At 38.1% G+C, this 23,086-nt stretch overlaps 1 protein-coding gene and 1 pseudogene across 6 annotated transcripts in view; one reads left to right on the forward strand and one right to left on the reverse strand.

Moving 5' to 3' along the window:
* Positions 1-23,086, reverse strand: part of FANCC (FA complementation group C) — a 207,603-nt gene that overhangs the window by 172,068 nt on the left and 12,449 nt on the right. The gene's annotated exons all lie outside the window — the stretch shown is intronic.
* On the forward strand, positions 15,422-16,090 carry LOC116541878 (annotated as a pseudogene). The gene has a single exon (XR_004264988.1). The product of XR_004264988.1 is annotated as an LYR motif-containing protein 4 pseudogene (transcript).

Raw genomic sequence — 23,086 nt, forward strand, 5'->3', positions numbered from 1 at the left:
GACCCTAATTCGCCCCCTCATTTCCAAAGACAGAAAGCAGCTCACCAAACCAGCCATGTGATGCCCTCCAGGTGGTGTGCCTGGCAGTTACACAAGGGGATCGACAGGATACAGGCCCTGGAACCAGACACTGTGCTCTCAGAACCTCTCCAAAGCCGATGCTATGCTATGGCACAAGAGCACCACCTACTGAGTTCCAAGGGACAATTTAGTCCATTTATTGAAAAATGGCTCAGTAAAATATGACTGCGGAGGGATAAACCTCATTTCAACCTAATTGGCTATGTCTCTTTCTCTTTTAAAACTAGTACATTTGCCAAGACTCTTGAAAAACCAGCAGCATGCCTTCTTACTCTCCCATTCTCACTTTAATTACCACAGTAAAATGAATCTCTTTTCCTTCCAACCATTTTTGGCTATCATAATGAATACTGCTATTTCTAGATACCTTTTCCCCTACCTGTTTTCCAAAAGGCAGAGAAAACCTCTAGGGGAGAAGCAGTGGTAGTCCTAAAGGGTCTGGGAAGGATGTATGTAAAGTCAAGTCATTTGGTCAAAATTTTAAGCCCTATGAGGCACAGTGCTGAAATGGGGGAATTGCTTTCACAAACTCATTGAAAGATGATTATAATAGTCCCTTTCTCCTTGAGGAGCTTAAGATGAACAGAGGTTCTAGGCCAGCAAAGCTGGAGATCAGATGATCTCTTAATAAAACGGAATAAAGAAGAAAATACATAGACGTAAGGAAAGAATTTATGGGATAGGTAACATCAGGGAGAGCTGATTGCTTCTGCTGTGCTGTGTATTAAACATACAGAATGCAACTGAAAGCAAAGAGCAGGTTCTTTCTGGAGCCCTTCATGCTTTACATGAAGCCTTTAGGTATTGCCAAGTACAGAAACCCCGAGACAGACTCACCTGAACAATTTACATACATGTCGGCCTGCTTATCATACAGCTTTGGTATGTTTTATTGGTCTCGTAGGGGCACTCTGGCAACCATTATATGTACAACCTCTCCCTTGCCTTAGTCATGATGAAAACGCCGCAACTTTTTTGTGGACCTGAACAGAATGTTAGGTGTAGCAGAGAGGAGCAGTCACCTCTCCAGTATCCATTCTCCACGTTCCCCCTTCTTAACAGGACTGGGAATTTCCCAGCCAGCATATTTGAACGGGATAAGAATGGGCTCTGATTAGGTTAAAGCAGTGGTCATCAACCAGGGACAGTCTTGCCCTAGAGGGGACCCTTGACAATGTTTGAAGATATTTTTGGTTGTCACAGCTGGGAGGAGGATGTCACTGGCATCCAGTGGGCAGAGGCCAGGAACACTGCTGAAACACCTACCATGCAAAGGACAGTCTCCCACAACAAAGAATTAGCAGCCCAAATGTCGCCACCTCATTCCCATGCTAGCACATGGGACCTGTGAATATTACTTTACATGGCAAAGGAATGACTATTACCTGTACAACAACAACTACCAAGTGGTAACGTTCAGGATCCTGAGAGAAGGAGCTTGTCCTGGAATATCAGGATGGGCCACTTGCATCCTTATGAGAGAGGAGGCAGAGGGAGTTGGGAGACAGACACAGATGAGACAGCGATGTGAAGGCAGAAGCAGAGATTGGAGGGATGCAGCCACAAGCCCAGGAATGCCATGCTGGCTGCCAGAAGCAGGAGGAAGCAAGAGTCCCCAGAGGGAATGTGGCCCTGTCAGGTTTCACACTTCTAGCCTCCAGAACTGCAACAAGACATGATTCTGTTCTCTTCATCCATCAAGTTTGTAGTAATTTGCTATAGCAGCTTCTGGAAACTAATATAACATCCTGTAAGGAGGTGTATGAATTGCAAATTACAAAAAGGGAAGCAAACTTACGTTTTTGTTTTTTGTTTTTTTTTTTGACTACAAGATCTCATTCTACTGATATACCAAAGGTTTCCACATTAGTCAAAATCCACAGAGAAAAATACTATTAATATTATTAAGCACTTCTGCTGCTGAATGCATACCTTAAAAGTCCATCACCTGACTCACCAACCATCTTCCAAAGAATGACTCCTTCCTCCTTATCAATCCCAGCATGCCTCCTCTTTTTTATTGAAGCGACAAAGCATTATTTTAACACATTTTATGTACAAACTACATTCATTCAATTTAGAATCATTTACTAATAAAAAGCTTTCATTGCTCAATGATGTATTTTTCTATTTGTAGAAAATACTTGGAAATCTTAGGTTGGAATGGAACACATCATAACTTTTACCACTAAAATCAACAGAAGTTAGCCGGCTGCAATGGCTCACACCTATAATCCCAGCACTTTGGGAGGCCAAGCGGGTGGATCACTTGAGGCCAAGAATTTGAGACCAGAGTGGCTACCACAGTGAAACCCTGTCACTACTAAAAATAGAAAAAGTTAGTTGGGCGTGGTATCGTATGTCTGTAATCCTGCTACTCAGGAGGCTGCAGCAAGAATTGTTTGAACCTAGGAGGTAGAGGTTGCAGTGAACCAAGGTCATGCCACTGCACTCCAGTCTGAGCAACAGTTCAAGACTGTCTCAAAAAAAGAATGTTTCTCAGGCCGGGCGTGGTGGCTCACACCTGTAATCCCAGCACTTTGGAAGGCCGAGGCGGGTGGATTATGAGGTCAAGAGATAGAGACCATCCCGGCCAACATGGTGAAACCCCGTCTCTACTAAAAAAATACAAAAATTAGTTGGGCGTGGTTGGCATGCACCTGTAGTCCCAGCTACTTGAGAGGCTCAGGCAGGAGAATTGCTTGAATCTGGGAGGTGGAGGCTGCAGTGAGCCGAGATCATGCCACTGCACTCCAGCCTGGTGCCTGGCGACAAAGCAAAACTCTGTCTCAAAAAAAAAAAAAAAAAAAATGTTTCTCAAAAAAAAAAAAAAAAAAAAAAATCCCAACAAAAACAATCTCATCAAAAGAAAAATATTGTCAGACTTTAAGAAAACATGATCTAACTATATGCTGTCTACAGAAGACACAACTTAGAGTAAAAAATACAAACAAGGCCGGGCGCGGTGGCTCAAGCCTGTAATCCCAGCACTTTGGGAGGCCGAGGCAGGTGGATCACGAGGTCAAGAGATCAAGACTATCCTGGTCAACATGGTGAAACCCCGTCTCTACTAAAAATACAAAAAATTAGCTAGGCATAGTGGTGCGTGCCTGTAATCCCAGCTACTCAGGAGGCTGAGGCAGGAGAATTGCCTGAACCCAGGAGGCGGAGGTTGCGGTGAGCCGAGATCGCGTCATTGCACTCCAGCCTGGGTAACATGAGTGAAACTCAGTCTCAAAAAAAAAAATACAAACAAATTGGAAGTAAAAGGATGGAAAAGATATGTCATGCAAACAAGCAAAAACAAGAAACTTAGTGTGGCTATACTGATATCAGAAAAAATAAATTTTAAAACAAAAAGTTAGTAAAGATGGAGAGGGACATTTTGTTAATGATAAAATGGTCAATCCATTAGGAAGATATAACCATTATAAACAGAAACAACTAAGGACCAAAATTCATGAAGCAAAAATTGACAGAAACAAAGGGAGAAACAGATAACTTAATATTAATAGCTAGAGACTTCAAACCGTCATTTTCAGTGATAGATAAAACAACTAGAAAGAAAATCAACAAGAAAACAGAACACTTGAATAACACTATAAACCAACTAGATCTAACAGACATCTACAGAACACTCCACCCAATAGAATACACATTTTTCTCAAGGTAACATGGAATATTCTCCTAAACAGATTGTATGCTAGGCCATAAAATAAGTCTTAATATATTTAAAAGAGCATTAGTAATATAACACATGTCTCTGATCACAAAGAAAGAAATTAAAAATAAATGCAGGAAGTTTCAAAGGAAATTCACAAATACAGAAACTGAACAATGCACTACTAAATAATCAGTAGGTCAAAGAAGGAAAAGCATGCTTTGGGACAAGATAAGTTGCCAGTAACTGATCCTAAAAAGAGGATTATAGAAAAGCTGCCTGACAGAAATTCAAAATACCTGTTTTAAGGAACTTTGGCTAACTTCAATAAAGTAGAGAGAAACAATTCACAAATTCATCAGAGAAATTTAACAGAGAGATTGAAATAATTTTTAAAAATCAAACAAATTCTAGAGTTAAGAACTACAATGAACAAACTAAAAAATCCAATAGAAGACATCAACAGCAGAACTGTTCAATTAGAGGAATATCAGTGAACTCAAAGACAGGTTAACTGAAAATATGTAATTAAAGGTGAAAAAGGAAAAAGGAATGAAGTTACAGGATTTGTGGGGTAATGTCTAAAGAGCAAATATGTGGGTCACTGGTGTTCAAGGGGGAAACCTTGAAAAAGTGAAAGTAGCAGAAAGCTTATTAAAGAAATAATAACAGAAAGTGTTTCAAACCTGGAGAAAGCTATAGCTATCCAGGTACAGGAAGATCAAAAGTATCCAATCAGATTTAATCCAAATAATGTTACCCACAACGTATTATAATCAAAATGTCAAAGATCAAACACAAAGAGAGGATCCTGAAAGCAGCAAGAGAAAAGAAGCAAATAATGTATAAGGGAGTACTGATATGCCTAACAGGAGACTTCTAAGCAGAAACACTGTAGGCTAGGAGACTATGAGATAATATATTCAAAGTTCTAAAGAAAAAAAAATTAAAACTATCAACCAGGAATACTATACCAAAGCTGTAAAACTGAAGAAAAGAATAAAGACTTCTGAACAAACAAAAGCTGATGGAATTCATCAGCACCAGACCTGTCTTACAAGAAATGCTAAAGAGAGTTCTTCAAGATGAAAGAAGAGGATAGTAATGAATAACACAAAACCATTTGAAAGTACATAACTCACTGGTAAAAGCAAGTACACAAATTCTGAATACTCTAATAATATAATGGTGGTATGTAAATCACATTTTTTATGAAGGTTAAGACAACACAATTAAAAATAGCTACAATAATTTGTTAAGGGACATGCAATATAAAAAGATATAAATTGTGACATCAAAAACTCAAAATGGGGAAGTGGAGAAGAGTATTTTCTTTTCAATCAAAGTTAAGTTGCTATCAGTATAAAATAACCTTTTATAATTATAAGGCATACTTTTATAAGCCCCATGGTAACCACAAAGCCAAAACCTATAATAGATACACTAAAAATAAAAAGCAAAGAATCAAAATATACTACTAGACAAAATCTCTTAACCTCAAACAAAAAAAGAAACAAAAAAAGATTTTGCAAAACTAGAAAACAATTAACAAAATGACAGTAGTAAATCCTTACCCATCAGTAATTACTTTGAATGTCAATGGATTAAATTCTCCAATTAAAAGATACAAAGTAGCTAAATGGATTAAAACACAAAAGAAAACAAAACCCAACTACATGCTGCCTACAAAAGACTTGCCTTACCTATAAGAATACAAATAGACTAAAAGTGAATAAATGGAAAAAGATTTTTCATGCAAATGGAAACCAAAACAGAACAAGGGTAGCTATACTTTTATCAGATAAAATAGACTAAGTCAAAAACTGTAAAAAGAGACAAAGAAGGTCATTATATTAATATATGATAATGGGGTTAGTCAATTCAGCAAAAGTGTATGTCATATATTTAGGTGCTCTGATGACGGGTAAATGTATATGCACTCAATGTCTGAGCACCAAAATATATAAAGCCAATAATAACAGATCTCAAGAAACAGACAGATTGTAACACAATACTAGTAGAGTTGTTTAACACCCCACTTTCAACAATGGAAAGATCATCCAAACAAAAAATCAACAAAGAAACATCAGATATGAACCATACCCCAGACCAAATGGACCTAGCAAACATTTATAGAACATTCCATCCAACAGGTACAGAATACACATTCTTCTCAACTGCACATCAATCATTTTCCAGGATAAATCATGTTAGGCCACAAAACAAGTCTTCACAAATTTAAGAATATCAAAATCATGGCCGGGGGGCAGTGGCTCATGCCTGTAATCCCAGCACTTTGGGAGGCCAAGGTGGGCAGATCACAAGGTCAGGAGATCGAGACCATCCTGGCCAACATGGTGAAACCCCATCTCTACTAAAAGTACAAAAAAAAAAAAAAAATTAGCTGGGGGTGGTGGACCGTGCCTATAATCCTGGCTACTTGGGAGGCTGAGGCAGGAGAATTGCTTGAACCAGGGAGTTGGAGGTTGCAGTGAGCTGAGGTAACACCACTGCACTCCAGTCTGGTGACAACAGCAAGACTCTGTCTCAAAAAAAAAAAAAAAAAAAGATATCAATTATCTTTTCTGACCACAATGGTATAAAACTAGAAATCAATAAAAGGGGGAGGGGAACCTTAAAAACTTTACAGATACGTAGAAATTAAACATGTTGCTAAACAACCGCTGAGTAGATAAATAAATTTAAAGAGACATTAAAAAATTTGAGATAAATGAAAATGTAAACATAACACACCAAATCCTACGGGACAGAGCAAAAGCAATTCTAACAGGTAAGTTTACAGCAATAGACGTCGACTCTCAAAAATAACCCCAAAGCACAAACTTTGAGGATGATTTATTAAAGGCAAATACCCTGAAAAAGAATATCCCTTTTATTAAACACTAATATTAATATTTTAAGAGAAACTTGTTGTTGTTTTGTTTTAAACAGATGGGTCTTGCTCTGTTACCCAGACTGGCATGCAGTGGCACGTCATAGCTCACTACAGCCTCAAACTTGTGGGCTCAAGGGATCCTCCTACCTCAGCCTCTCCAGTGGCTGGGACTACAGGTGCATGCCACCACATCCAGCTGGGCTTGACAGTGAGTAAAGGTTGTTAGGCACCATGCCATATCTGGCAATGACAAAAGGTGAATGAGACAGGTGCCAGTGACAGGCAAAATGAGAAGATGCCAAACACAAATTCTGCCTAGAGTCAGCTTGGGTTACTCCAAAACATTTAGCCTGCCATTTCTGCAACATTCAGCTTTTAAAGATGGTGCACAGGACCAATAAGGCACAGTCTTTGCTATTTATTACAGAGCACTGACCAAATTACTTTTCATTCTGTGGCTGTTATCTTGATTCTGAACGCACTCTTCAAAGTTTTGTTTCAAACACTTTCTTTCTGAAAGACCACTTTCTTTACTGAAAATACTGGCTTACCCTAAATTTGTACAAACATAAGAGTATACTTTACTCACTATATTCCAATTATAATATTAGACGCAAGCAAATAACTCACTTAACAAAAAATAAAAATTTAACGAATGGCACCAGCTTAATTATTTCGAGCTGTCAGTAGGCATAAAGTCAAATGTTTTCCAAAATCACGAACAGCCACTTATGACTCACCTGTGCCTCTTTATTTTTATCTAATAAATGTCAGCATAACAGAGTGATTAAGAAGGCTGACTTGGAGGCAGACTGCCAAAGTTTGAATCCCTACACAGTAGGGATTCCAGGTAGCTATCTGACCTTGGAAAGTTATTTTGCCAATCTACGCTTCCATTTCTGTATCTGTAAAATGGGAAAAACCTAGTAGGGTTGCTGTGAATAATAAAATATATTAATTACACATAAAGCATTTAAATTTTGCCTGACACATTGTAAACACCCATTCATTATCAGCTATTATCATTAGTTATCATATTTCTAAGTAGAAACCAATGGCTTTCTCCAAGAGTCCTCTACTAGGTAGAAATAATCTCTCTTGGCAAACCTAAACACCTATCAGCAAAACTGTCCACAAAAGCAAGGGAGTCAACACTGAGAATAAGCATTAATGTTCTGGATAGGCTGTGCATCACACAAACCAAACCTGAAAGCTCCAAAGTTGTTTACTTTAGTATCCCACAAATATTAGAGGTTTCAAGATTTTGCTAAGCCAGTTCCTGCTACATTCACAATATGTTAATATGAGATGGATAAGACAGTTTGGTCGGCTGTCAAGTCATGAGTTGTATAAACACTAGTATATAGCAAAAATGACTGTAAAAGTCGTGTGGTTCCTATTGGTTATATTAAATTATACTTGAAGACTTTTGCTTTTCTAGCTGCAAATAATTGGGAAAAGAGTATACTTGAGAGCAAGATTCAAATTTAAATAAACTGTAAATTTCTCAACATCTTGGAAACTTCAGCCTCTTTTTATGTGCAAGACTAAACCCAGTACAGTTTATAATTTGAAATCCAAACATATCACTAGCAAACTAGGTTCTAATCTCAGCTCTGATACACACGGCACTTACATACAGTACAGCCCAAAATATTTCATTTCTCTCTAAATGAAAAGCACAATGATTGTACCAGTCTTAAATGACAAAAGAAGATTAAATAAGATAAATATTAACAATAAACACCAGCTGTAGCTGTTAATAAATAGCACAGGAAAGTATGTTTACTTGAGCTGAGACTCCTCTCTCTCTCTCTCTCTCACTCTCTCACATGCGCATGCACACACAGAGAAAGATACACACACACACACACACACAGACACACACACAGACACACACAGAGACACACACACACACAGAAAAAAATAAATCTGAGCCAAGGAATAAGGGAGAAAGCATAAAAAGAAAATAATTTAACGTTTCTTCTAAATAGAGAAAAGAAGATTTTGATATCTGGAAGAATATGAACATAAATAAAATGGTATGTTCCCAAGAAAAGGATTGTGAGAAAAATCATAGACATGTAATAAATAATATAAAGGAATCAAGAAAGAAATAATTTATTTCTCAGTCAGAACCAAAAACGAAGTCTCTATGTAATTAGGAGCTCCAGGCAGAATGTAATTATGATGGAATCAATCTCAGACTAGGCTCTGAGATAATTTATAAATTACTGTAATACCATAAACTGAACAAGCTAATATCCAGAACAAACTGAAAATAGAATATCATAAATTATATGGAGTTTTACACTTAACACTAGTACATCTTACGTACTTTTTGTAGATCACTATAAAAAAGCAAAAATAATGTCAATAATAGATGTGAATAAACAATATACACATCAAGAAACACGGATTTCTTCTTTCATTCAACAAATATCCACTACATGCTAACTAAATGAAAAATAACGCTATGAGTCAAAAAAGCAGAGTGAAACCACCTTTGCCTATAAAATTAGCAATGAAAAAATAATTCACAGATTGCTTGAGCCCAGGGAGCTGAGCCTGCAGTGAGCTGTGATCTGTACTCCAGCCTGGTCAACAGGGCAAGATCCTGTCTCAAAAAAAAGAAAAAGAAAAAATTCCCAACACTGGCAAAATAGAGTTAAATAGGCACTCATATGCAGGTTTCTGGAAATGTAATTGGTCCAAGTTTTCTGAAGGATAATCAGAGAAGTATATCAAAAACTTTGAATGTGTTTGTACCCTTTCACTCATTAATCCACTTCTAGGAATTTAGTGTAAGGAAATAACCAGAGATGTACATCATTGATATAAAAGGATGTTCACTGCATATTTACAATAGTAAAAAACTGCTAACAATCTAAACAATCCAACAATAAGCAATTAAATAACTTGTAATACGGCCATATGAAAGAATTTAAGCCATTAGTCTCATTTCAGAAGAATATGATTTAATGGTATGGAAAACTGCTTATGTTAGACTATTAAGACTATAAAACACTATATACAACACGATTGCAATTTTCTTCTATACACACAAACATACATACACAACCAAAAACTAGAAAGCAAACAGCACAATGTTAACTACAGTTTTCTTTGTGTAATGCTGGATTATTTTGTACTTTTCATTAATTCATAAATTTCTTATAATAATCATGTATTATTTTTGTACCCAGTGCAGTGATCTTTGTGGTTAAACACAAAATACCTTTTCCACCTAAGCCAACTAGGGAAATTCTGTTCTCTTGTCAGTGACTGTATCCTGGGCCAATACAAGATGTCTGGTGTAGGGGTTTCCAGGAAAGATTTCCTTACTCCTTACAGGGAAAACAAGAGAAGCACTGTTTTCTGTTGAATAGCATCATGTCCAGTATGATTTATTTATCATTCAGTCACTTACCTAAACACACCTACTATGTAGCAGGCATTGTAGCTAATGAAAAGATGTAATTTTTCATCTTCAAAAGATTTTATGTGGAAAACACACAACTGAGTGGGATAGCAGATATGCAAATAAAAATTCCAAAAATAATGTGAAATTGATCTAATGGCAGCACATACACATAGCATGGGGGCACAAAGAAAGATTTTACAAACCAGAAGAGTCTTGGGGGCTGATTACTGTGCAACCAAAGAAAAGGGGAGCATCATCAGACCCAGTGTCCGTGCCACAGCACATTACCTGGCATGTACAAAGGCCCAGAGTTTAGTCGGACATGGTGGCGGGCACTTCCTCTGCAGTATTTTTCACAATTTAATTTTTAAAAGGTAATATGGACATATCTTTATAAATCATCTTAAACACTAAATAATTTGCTCCTGAATTCTGTATCTTATTTCTACAAAAATAAATCAACAATACTAAGGTTATTAGAGGAAGCAAACAGCTTCCTCCTTAAGGGAATTTCTCAATCTACAAAATAATAATTATTATTATTTTATAGCAGCTATCACTTACATGGTGCTTATTCTATGCCAAGGACAATTATAAGCACTGTAAACATATCTTAACCCCCACAATCCCATTATAACAATGTGGAAACTAAGGAAAAGAGAGGTGAATATTTTGTCCAAACTCACATATTATGTACAAGATGGAGCCACTCACTGAGAAACATATCACATGCTCATCCACATCACAAATCGCTGATGACATGTCACAGAAAGAAATGAAGTATGAATATGAAAAGTAAGTTTTTTGTTGTTTTTATCCATATCAAGAGCAAAATCTTTCAGCAAGCTCAACCTAAAATCCTTCGGCTTCTTAAGGAAGAACTATCATTTTTTCTGAACATGTGCAGTCCTCATTTATGTTCACATTGGTTAATTCCTCCCTCAAGACTCTCTAAACAGCCCTATCCAACATCATCCATATCAGCACCCTCCTAAGATTCTCAGTGGATCCTTCCAGCTGTCAGAAGCAATGTCCCCGTCTGCTGTTTCTATTTACACATCCAAAATTTACTCTCTCAAACTTCTGTGGGGAAACCACAGACAATGCCTCTGCCAAAGGATAAAGGGAGAAAAATGCTTTCCACAGAGTTAAAAGAATTCCATTTGTCAAATCAATCTGATGATGCTGGATGAACTGAACATTTCCATCTGCCTACCTTACCACCCGCTATTTAACATGAAATTACATAATTTTCCAAGTGGAAGCCATTCAAATTGTTCTTCAAGGAATTAAACTAGAAAATTCTTTTTTGTCTACAATAAAAAGGCAGGCATATTTTAGACCACAGCTGCACAGAATAACATTTCTGCAATTTTTTTTCCTGAATAAAAATATATTTCTGTTCTGTCATATAAAATATCAAGATGCATATCCAAGATAAAGAATTTGGTATGGACTTTTTTACCACTGCCATACACTAGTAAAATCAATTTTTCCAGCTGATAAGGCACCCCATTCTCCCAAACTGAATTCATAATTTATCTTAAGAATTCTGGAACTTTATCAGAAACACAGAGTCATGTTCCCAGTTCTTAATAATCTCTGTACAGAACAGGTATTTCTGACATAAAAATAAAATGTTACAATTTAATATTAATAAATGGAATAATTATTTATCTAAAAACATTATTGCTTTCTCTAAACCACAGGCTGTTTCAGTAATCATAATTTGTAAAGCAGGATTTTATTTACAGTTTCATTATCCAAGTTGATCATGTCTGTTTTATATAACATGATGCCTTTACCAAGATCATATATAGGAGAAAAATTAAAGTTGGTATGGCAAGTATAATAACTGTTTGTTGCAGCTGATCTTTAGAGTTATAGGTGTCAATGTATTTTCTTTATCTGCCGACCTACTTAAAAACCACTAGGCTATTCTTTGAATAGGCTTTGACTGTGACTTAAACTTAGCATGCACTGATGCAAATTCTATTCACAAGCTATACGTTAATACAAGTGTCCATGGTTTTGTGTTTTACATGGATTTACATGATTTCTTCTTATTTGTTCTTATAGGTCAACTGAATCCCAGCACTTGGCTCATGCATTCAACATGTTTCGTCTGGTCCGATATCTTGGTTACCAAGCTCCTGCCAGGGCACAACATAGGAAATTTCCTACACTCTTCCATCTTGATTAGTTTGTTGATACCTGAATCCAGTGCTTCTATTTGATCAGACGTAGGGCTTTTCACTTCATTCATTTTTTTTTTTTTTTAATTTCCAATGACTCTTCTTTTTGTTCACTGTTTTCTGTTCCCTTTAAGATTCTCATTTCAGGCCAGGCTTGACGTTGCAAGCGTGTAACCCCAGCACTTAGGGAGGCTGAGGTGGGAGGATCACCTGAGCCCAGGAATTCTGAGACCAGCCCAGGCAACACAGTGACCCCATCTTCACAAAAAAAACAAACAAAAATTAGCCAGGTGTGGTGGTGCACACCTGTATTCCTAGCTGCTTGGGAGGTTTAGGAGGGAAGGTTGCTTGAGCCCACAAGTTTGAGGCTGCAGTGAGCTATGTATCATGCTGCTGCACTCTAGCCTAGACAAAAGAGCAAGACCCTATCTCTAGAAATAATGATAATAAGAAGAGTATCATTTCAATCTATAGTTTCTGCTTTTATACTTTATTACTCTGTTTTCTACAGTTTTTCAGAATTACTACATAAGGATCAGACTTAAATTTTTTTTTTCTGAACCTTTAAAATATCTGGTTAGGAAATAATGCTCAGAAGCACATATAATTCTAATAAACGGCACTATCTATCTGTCTCCTGCCAGTGGCAGTATATATAAATTAACAGGTATGGTTTTTACACAATCATTGAGTATTTGCATATCCAGTGGCTGGAGCAACAGCTGAAAAACCACACAACTGAACCTTGAAGAAATGCACATGAGTATATTTAAAAACCATATCACAAAAAAATAGTCATCTTTCACACTTACGGCTAACAATATTGTGTTGTATAGTAAAAATGAGCTAAAAGAGTAGAGCTTGCATTAAGCGTTCTTACGACACACAGAAAATAATAACAAAGGAGGCAGGGGGAGCTTTGGTAGGTGATAGCTATGTTTACAGCCTTGATGGCGGTGATAACTTCATGGGCATATACTTATCCCTAAACTCATTAAGTATTCTCAAACTCATTGAGTTGTATACATTAAATATGTACAATTTTTTATATATCAATCATATCTCAATAAAGTGATTTTAAAAATCAAAACTACTGTTAAATTGAAAATATCAAGGATCTACTGCGCAATATATTAAAACCTCTCTATCATACTCCAATTTAAAATGACTAAGGATCACAACCTAGACACACTCATTTAATATAACAAGAGGCTTTATTGCCTGGAAAATAGTAAAGAGACATCCTCAAATATCATGTCTTTGGATGCCAAAGAAGACTTTGAAGAAGTAGGTGGAAAGCTCAACATATTTGAAAATAAATATGTTGTTTTTTAAAATAAATATGTGAGTTTTATTTCAAAAGTTTTTTAATTGTTAAGTTCCCATGCCAAATCCACAAAGCTTTGTTAGGTGCTTTTTTTTAACCTAAGGGTAATTAATTTGAATTTTCCAACAGGGTTTCAGTATCTAGTGGATTAGAATATTTCAAGTGTAGGAATTTGGATGTAAAGACAGAAAATGGAGAAAAAGCAGGTAGAGTGTATTCAGTTAGCCAAACAAACACAGGTCATGTTGTGACAAGATTGGGCTGGCTTTACACCAGGAGTATTCACCAAAATAAAGAACATCAAACATGAACACTGACATTCACACTCAAGATAGTCACAAGTGGATTGAAGCAGGCTAGCTCTCATCCACAGAATATCTTTGATATGTCTAAAAATTTTCAAAATTGTAATGAAATTCAAAGGCAACTCATGGCTTTCATATATTCAAGAATGAAGAAATGTCTCAGGACTTTAGTCAATGCTCTTGAAGAAACTCTTAAAATCTCTTTTATTTCAAACAATAACATTAGTCATAGTCACTGGACTTAAAATACAAACTAACACTGCAGAGTGAGAAGTGTTACATGGTACAGGAGACTAAGTGGAGCCCTTAATGCAGACTTGGGGTGTTGAGGAAGGTTTCCAGAAAGAGACCTGACAGACCTGAACCATATGTGGGGGCTCACCAGGGGAACAGTAGGCTGTTCAGCAAAGTGTAGACTAATAATACAAAAGACAATTGTTTAGAATCCTGCCCAGATCAGGGAGGCCTCCTTTTTTTAGGCACCTACATTGACTTCTTTTTTAATAATGGAGATAAACAATTTTAGGGTATCTAGAGATAGAGGTCAGCCAAAGGATTACTCTACTGGTGCTTTCATATTTTGATCTCACCATTTTTTATCCCTCTGCTGGTGACTGGCCCAACTGCCTACTCTCTTCCCTTCCTCTCTCCCTCCCTGTCTTCCTTCCTTTCCAAAGACTTTCAGGAAACCCACTTTCTTAGAAGGAGACACAGATACCCACAACTCCTGTTGGCATGTTTGGGCAAGTGCTTCCAAGTGAGCAGATGCTGACTCTTACTACCTCTTCCGGAGAGAAAGGAAAGGCTATAGCGATATCTAATCACCTCCATTACTTTATGTGCGTTAAGATTCATCAGCTAGGCTCTCTCTACTTTGTAATAAAAACATTAAAACAACACCAAGCATAACTTCTACAAAAGGATTTCTCAAAAGAACCTGACAACTATTGCAGGTTTTCTCTCTTTGTAGAAATATGTATAATGTATTTTTTGGAAAATGGACACACAGATCTGAGTGTGGTTTACTAATGGGAAACATGTCAAAATAAAATTTCTTGCTTCTGACAAGAAAAGAAAGCATCATAAGTGTGAGGGGGACTTCTGGCTATAAAAGTAAATTTTACCAAAGACTGTCACCCTGCTCAAGCAAGTAATAGGTAGATTTAAAAGGACTTTACAAAACAGGTTAAGGGCTCTGGACTTTATCCTAAGAGCAACAGGAAGTCACTCGAGGATTTTTAGCATGAAAGTAATATAATCAGATTTGTTTTTCAAAAATATCACACAACCCATATAGAAAATGGACCACCAGGGTAGACTGAGGCCTAGTCTAGTGGCATGAAGAAATAGAGAAAGGCACCCAGATAAGAGATGCTTATCAGGGAGAACACACAGTACCCAGTGGTTAGACTGAACATAGTAAAAAAGGAATAGAGAGGAGGTAAGGATGTCGCTCAAGTTTCTGATTAGAGAACTAGGTGTGTTATACTACCATATACTGAAAGGGGAAACAAAGGAGTAGGAACAACTTGGATAAAAAGATAGGCTGGGGACTCGTTTGTTTTTTTCTTTCCAAAATGGCAGCCTCCAGCCGTGCACAAGTGTTAGATCTGTACCAGGCTATGCTGAGAGAAAACAAGCGTTTCAGCGCCTACAATTGCAGAACGTATGCTGTCAGGAGGATAAGAGATGCCTTCAGAGAAAATAAAAATGTAAAGGATCCTGTAGAAATTCAAACACTGGTGAATAAAGCCAAGAGAGACCTTGGAATAATTCGTCGACAGGTCCACACTGGCCAACTGTATTCAACTGACAAGCTGATTATTGAGAATCAAGTCATGCCCAGAACCTAGCGAGCCGGGACCAGCAGTGGCCAGGGACCACCTTCAGCATCCACTCTGTGTTTGAGATGGGGGCTCCCAAAGCCAGCTTACAACAGCCTCTTGTGCAGCCTGCCCTGTGGGAGCTGATATGAGTCACATCTGTATTCTGCTGCAGCCTTACTGAAAAAGGACGGCTGTCTGTCCTTGATTCAAGTGTTAGAATGAAGAGCTGGAGCTCGTTCCGAATAATGCCTTGTGTTACCGCGTCTCCCCTCCACCCCACTCCTATCTTGTAGCTCATGACCACTGTGTATAGTATTTCTACACTTTGTTTCTTGGTCCTTGACAATAAAAAGAATTGTCTCCCTGAGTCTTTCATACCAGATTAAAAAAAAAAAAAAAAGATAGGCTCAGCTTAGGGCACAGTGAGTATGAGAGACCTGGGGCACCTAAATGAAGAAGTCCCAAAGAGCAGTGGGTATGTGAAGATGAGGTTAGGAAACAGACCTGAGCTGAAAACACAGATGTAGAAACATCAACAGAGAGACAGTAACTAAAGCCATGGAAACGGATGAGATAACCCAGGGAGGATGAGAAAAGGACTGGGTCAAAGACAGGAGTGATGGATGTCTCAAGTGGCCTGTGGAGATTCAATTGAAGAAAAATCTTGTACTGAGGGAGAACTGGCACAAATTCTGCTGAGGTAAATCGGCAGACCTGTAGCCCACCCATCCTGTTCTTGGCTGTCATTTCTAAGTTTAGTCTGCCATCTTCACAAAGACTACAGCCATCCAAAATAAATAAAAATCAGTCAAAACAAACTGGCAAAATCATTGTTCTAGTTTTATTTAGTAGATTTGAAGTGGATACCATCTGTGCAGCCAAGCAACATACAAACACAAGAAATCATTTTTGTGCCACAAACACAACCCAAAAGCCATATCAGGACAGCACAGACATAGAGTAACATCACACAGAATTTCAAAGTGCTATAAAACACGATGATTCTACTTTTTGGTTCCAGGCTTTAAAAATACTATGGTATATGTGGTTTTAAGATTCTAAATTGCAGTCATGTTCTTAAGCTAGTTTGTTGTTCTATTTAAGTGCTGACAGACAAAAAATACAATTTTAGTCTGACATACCATTTATCCTACTTTTAACTTTATTTGAGCCTTAAGGGTACTCTTGCAAAGCAACAAAACTGTGCAGAACTGAGGTCAATTAATAACTAGTTTCCAAAATCTACTGAACTTTTAACTACACAATATCCAAATCCCTGTAATTTGTAATGAGCAACAATAAAACTTGGAATTTTTCCAGTTTCATCTAGGATTTCACCAAAAATGAAGAACGCATTATTTTAAGAAATTGTATGTGGTTCATCTGTATATCACAGACACATTATTTCTTCACTAATAGTGACTCTATTGCTGGATACCCACATGTAAACTACATTTTAGCAAAAAGGAATCCAATTCAGTACTGAAACTGTTATCTACATCTAATTGCCTTTTTGGAACAAAACCTTGTTTTCTGAGATCCAGAATAGGCTTTATCCCCTAGTCAATACTTAACCCTCTGTCAAATAAAAGTTACTAACAGTATCACAAATATACTGTATCTCTGTGGCCCTGCAGTGGCTCACACCTGTAATCCCAGCACTTTGGGAGGCTGACAACGGAGGATCACTTAAGTCCAGGAGTTAGAGACCAGCCTGGGCAATATAGTGAGACCTCAGCTCTACAAAACATCAAAAACTTAGCCAGGCATGGTGTCACATGCCTGTGGTTCTAGCTACATGGGAGGCTGAGGTGGGAGAACTGGTTGAGCCTGGAAGGTCAAGGCCACAGTGAGCCATGTTCATGTCACTGCACTCCAGCCAGGGAGACAGAGCGAGACCCTGTTTCAAATATACACACACACACACACACACACACACACACACACACACACAAGATATCTCTGTATACTCAAAACTCACCTCCTTCTCAAAGTCTGTCCATTTTTATCCATCATTCACTGACAATGTATGTGTCACAGAAGTCACACTTTTTTACTATCAGCTTAGTTTACCTTTGCTGGTATATTTTTCTGATACTGTCTACATGGGCTGGTCTTTTCTCCCACTATGCATCATGAACTCCTAGAAGCAGGGACTTTATCAGTCATTTCTTTGTAAGGGTCTGCACACAAAAGCCACTTGATATTAGTGGTCAGCCAATTCTATGGTCTCCCAAATACAGGGAATCAAAAAGGAAATAAATTTCTTAATATCTTGTTTTATATTTAAAAATCAGCAAGTAGCAAATATACTCACAGCTTCCTCACCTCAGCCTTCTATCCCCATCCACTGAAAAACTGTATCATGAAATTTAAGGAGGAAATCTGGTAAGGATAAGGTTAATTAAGAAAAGGGAAGAAGTCTGAGGAATTCTAAACGAGGAGGAGAAAATAAGAATGATCAAAGTAAAAGACTAAAAGGAAAATTCAAGCCAAAAATAATAAAAATGAATAAAATACATTACAAAATACCTGATAAGGCAATGTCAGATGATAACCAAAAAAAAAGAAGTCTGTAAGAAATAAATTCAATTTCTCGCTCAAGTTGATCTCTAAACCACAAATGACAGGACAGCTGAGAATTTTAAAATCCCAGTCCAGGGATATGTGGTTATCCCACCCTGGTACTTGTTATACCAAATATTGCTGCTGACTTGGGGTGCTCCCACGTTAGGATGAGAGGACCACCATCATTTACACTCGCTGCCAAGAGACACATCAGCGACTGGGGGCTGGAGAGAGAGCCAGTGGCAAAGATATCTCCACAGCAGGCCAAGGACTGCACAAAACAAGTCTGGTATTGAGGTTAAAGTTAAACGAAATGAAAGAGAAATAAGACAGGAGGAAGAGAACAAATACAGCATCAGAGTGGGCTTTTTCTATGTAGAGGGAAGGCAAACATCTGGAATTATTTCGTGGTGAGTGCCACCAAATTTAAGACTTTGTTCCTCACTTGCAATTATTTCTCGGTTAAGGCCACACAAAGAAAAAATAGACCTAAAGGCTAAAATGATGAAAAGTGGCTCAAGTCAGTATAACAATAACTATCAAAACACACACACATTTTTAAAGTAACAGAGGAGTTAGCAGTGCACAAAGAATATGCCTGACTGACTCAAAATGATATTCATTATAAATTCTTAAATAAGAAAGCTGCAGAAAAATATTTATAATATCATAAAATTTTTGTACAAAATATTTCTATATGTAAGTAAAGGAAGTCTTCAAAATAAGTGCTAGTGCTATGAGGGATTTGTTGGGGTTTTTTAGTTTTTTTAGTTCTGGGTTTTTTTGTTTTTTTAGACAAGGTCTTGTTTCATCACCCAGGCTGGAGTGCAGTGGCATGAATGGTCTCTACTCACTGCAGCCTCGACCTCCTGGGCCCAAGCGATCCTCCCACCTCAGCCTCCCCAGTAGCTGGGACCACAGGCATGCACCACCATGCCTAGCTAATTCTCTAAATTTCTGTAGAGCTGAGGTGGTACCATGTTGACCAGGCTGGTCTCAAACATCTAAACTCAAGCGATTCAAAGTGCTGGGATTACTGGCGTGAGCGGCCATGCCCTGCCCGAGATTTGCTGTTGTTGTATTTTTTTTCTGTGTTTTTCAATTAAATTGAAATAAAAATAAACATCCTTTAAAATAAGATGAAAAAGATCTTCCAGATCATTCAGTTTTTACCCTGAATTAAACGTGTTTAATTTGATGAATTTGCAAAACAATCCCCTTAATCCAGGGTCCAGCTTTAGGAGAGGTGATCCCACATGGTGGAGAGAAGGGGCCACTGGCCAAGCCTAGTTGCATTCTGGTAAAAAAAACACAAGTTTTAAAGAAAAGCAGAAAAGTCTGAACCTGGCATCACTATTCACTAGTTCATTCAGTGAGCCAGGGCAAATGATGTGAAATTTCTGAGTGCAAACTTCACTTCTCTTCAGGAGTGAACCAGTACCTACCTCAAAAAGCTGCTTTGAGGATTCTTGAGAACAGCTCTCACCTAGACACAGCCTAGTGGTGTAGGTTCCAGGGAGATCAGTGACCCTTCTGACCAAAATTATACTTTTTGTCATCTCAGGAAACAATCTGTTCCAAGCAATTCCAGAACATAGGCCGTTTTCACTGACCCGCCCTCAGCCTGTGAATCCTCATTCTCAGCAGCGCTCAGTCGAGCAGTGGGGTCCTGACAGTTCCTTCTAAAGCACCTGTCCTACCTCTTCTAGGAGACAGCACAGCAACATTCAGCAAAGCAACCAGATCAGCAGGGCTCAGACATGAAGGCCTGCTTCCTGCAATTCTCTGTCCTACAAACATATCAGAAAGCCCAGTAGGGGTAGAAAACAGCTCTTCTAAGGGCTATACTGCAGAAGCATGGCCAAATGAATAGCATGATCACTGCAGACGCTGTGATAGACACAGTATGCATATGACACTTTGGCAGAGTTTGTACTATAATGGTTGTTCACTTCTTAATGTTGTTTTAAAACCTTGAACATGTCCACTACAAATTCTTATATTCATAAGCATGGCTTGAGCCTAAAAAAGTTCACACAAGCCGGGCGCAATGGCTCACACCTGTAATCCCAGCACTTCGGGAGGCTGAGGTGGGTGGATCAGGAGGTCAGGGGTTTGAAACCAGCCTGACCAACATGGTGAAACCTGGTCTCTACTTAAAAAGACAAAAATTAGCCTGGTGTGGTGGTGCACACCTGTAATCCCAGCTACTTGGGAGGCTGAGGCAGGAGAATTGCTTGAACCTGGGAGGCGGAGATTGCAGCCACTGCACTCCAGCCTGGGCGACAGAGCGACAATTGATCTCAAAATAAAAGTTCACACTCACTGGACAAAAAAACGGGGAAGGGAGAGGTGTAAGGCAAGTATCTAGAACAGGGTTCTACAGCCAGACTTTCTGCAAGAATGGAAAGGTTCTAGCTCTGTCTGTCCATCCAATACTGCAGGCACCAGCCACATGTGGCTTCTGAACACATGCAATGTGGTTACTGCATCTGAGGAAGTGAATTTTGTATTTTATTTAATTTTAATTAATGTAAATTTAGATAGTCAAATGTACTTATTGACTATGACATTGGTCAGCATAGATCTAGAACCTTGGGTTAATGACTTGTGCTAACTCACAAAGGGTGGTATGCAGATGAGTGAGCCAAGTTTAAAAAGAAAACAGTCAAAAAGGAAAACACACACACGTGCATCAGCACCATGTTCATATTATCTTGCAACGCATGCAGTTCACTTTGATAAAGCTGAGGTCCTAACCTGACCTCAACCTGTCTTAGTCAGTTTAGGCTGCCATAACAAAATATCACATATGAGGTGGCTTAAATAACAGAAATTTATTTTCTCACAATTCTGGAGGCTGAAATGTCCACAATCAAGGTCCTGGACTATCAGGTTCCTGGTGAGGGCCCTCTTCGTGGTTTGTATGTAGGCAGCTACCTATGTCCACACATGACCTCTTCTTTGTGCTCATGTGGGGAGGGATCTCCCTCGACCTCTTTTTGTAAGTCCACCAGTCCTATAAGACCCACCCTTATGACTCTGTTTAACCTTAACACCTCCCTAAAGGCCCTATCTCCAAATACAGTCCCATTGGGGGTTACAGCTTCAGCTTCAACATATGAATGGGGGAGGGGTGGACACAATTCAGTCCATAACACAACCCTCTACTCTTCCTTAACTAGTTTTCCTGTAATGAGTTCCAATATAAAAGGGAAGATATAATCAACAAAAATTTTCTTAGAACTAAAAGATGGGAGTTTCCAGATTGAAAGGGCTGACCAAGTGCCCAAGAAAAGGAACGAGAAGAGATCCACAGAAGGCACATCATCATGAAATTGTAAAAACACAGGAAGGTAGAAGGAAATGAAATAGTGCCTCACAATTCTAAAGGAAAATAATTTCCAATCTGGAATTCTATATCCAAACTATCAATCAAATGTGACTAGAATGATGACACATTCTACACGCAGTGACTAGAAATAATTTACCTCCCACACATTCTGCTTTAGGAAGATACCAGAGCATCTGCTCCACACCAAGAGGAAGGAGAAAACCAAGAAAGAAAATATAGTAAACAGAAGACCCAATATCAAGAAAGGATAGAGGGATGAATCACAGTGTCATAAAATTCCAGGGCAACTGCAAAAAAGTTTTTAAACAGGTTAAAACTTTCAATTGCCCAGGTTTTCTTCTCAAAATATAACATTTTTTAAAACACCAAAAGAATTCAAAGAAACCTCCACAACCTCTTTAATTTTTTTTTAAGAGGCCAGGAGTGGTGGCTCACGCCTGTAATCCCAATACTTTGGGAGGCCAAAGTGGGAGACCACTTGAGCCCAGGAGTTCAAGACCAACCTGGGCAACATGGGGAAACCCTGTCTCTACTAAAAAGAAAAAGAAAAATAGGCAGGCTGTGCACCTATAATCCCAGCTACTTGGAAGGTTGAGGCACAAGAATCGTTTGAACCCAAGAGGCAGGGGCTGCAGTGAGCCAAGATCGTGCCCCTGTACTCCAGCCTGGGCAAGGCAACAAGACTCCATCTCAAAAAGAAAAAAAAAAAAAAGGAAAACAGAAGAAATAAAGCAGAGGTGAAGGCAAATAGATGCAGTCTGTTGTGTCCTTTACATTGATGAAAATAGCCAAAATTCCTCTGAAAAAGATATTACCATATCAACCATGTGTTTCCACAGTTACCAACTTTAGGTTACAACCTGGTACTTGACAATGGTTGGCTTCAATTTTCATCAGAAAATTAACAAAATTTCAGAATTTCAAAAGCAAGTTTAAACAAAAGAAATTCAACTGTCTTCTTTTGATAAATGCTGTCTCTTCTTCAATGGAGCACTGAGGATACCTTACAGTCATTTAATTGCTCTATTATCCAATTTAGAGATTTCCCCGAAAGTCCAACAAAAAAAAAAATTCAGTAAAGGCAAATGAATTTTTTAATTCAGTTACCAATAAACAAGCAAACAAAACAAAAGAACCCTACACGTACGGCCATGCACAAGAATTAGGCCAAAGCCCAGTTACTCAGAGCTTCCAGTGGACCCTTACATACTCTTAAATTTGGCAAACATCACATAAGACTTAATTGGAAATCAAGGCACAGAAAGTAGCTTTAGAAATGACTATATGGCCAAAGTGATATCTTACCAGATGTCCCACTAAGTGGAAACTAAGAAGAAAAAAAAAAAATCGATTAAGACTGGCACAGGTTTTGAATGCTTGCCCTACCTTGTCTCGACGAAACACAAGACCACAAAAAGTGTGCCTCAAATCACTTAGAATAAAATTAT

Source organism: Sapajus apella, unplaced genomic scaffold (assembly GCF_009761245.1).
Source record: "Sapajus apella isolate SASKATOON/1434 unplaced genomic scaffold, GSC_monkey_1.0 scaffold158, whole genome shotgun sequence".
In the NCBI taxonomy this organism is placed as follows: domain Eukaryota; kingdom Metazoa; phylum Chordata; class Mammalia; order Primates; family Cebidae; genus Sapajus; species Sapajus apella.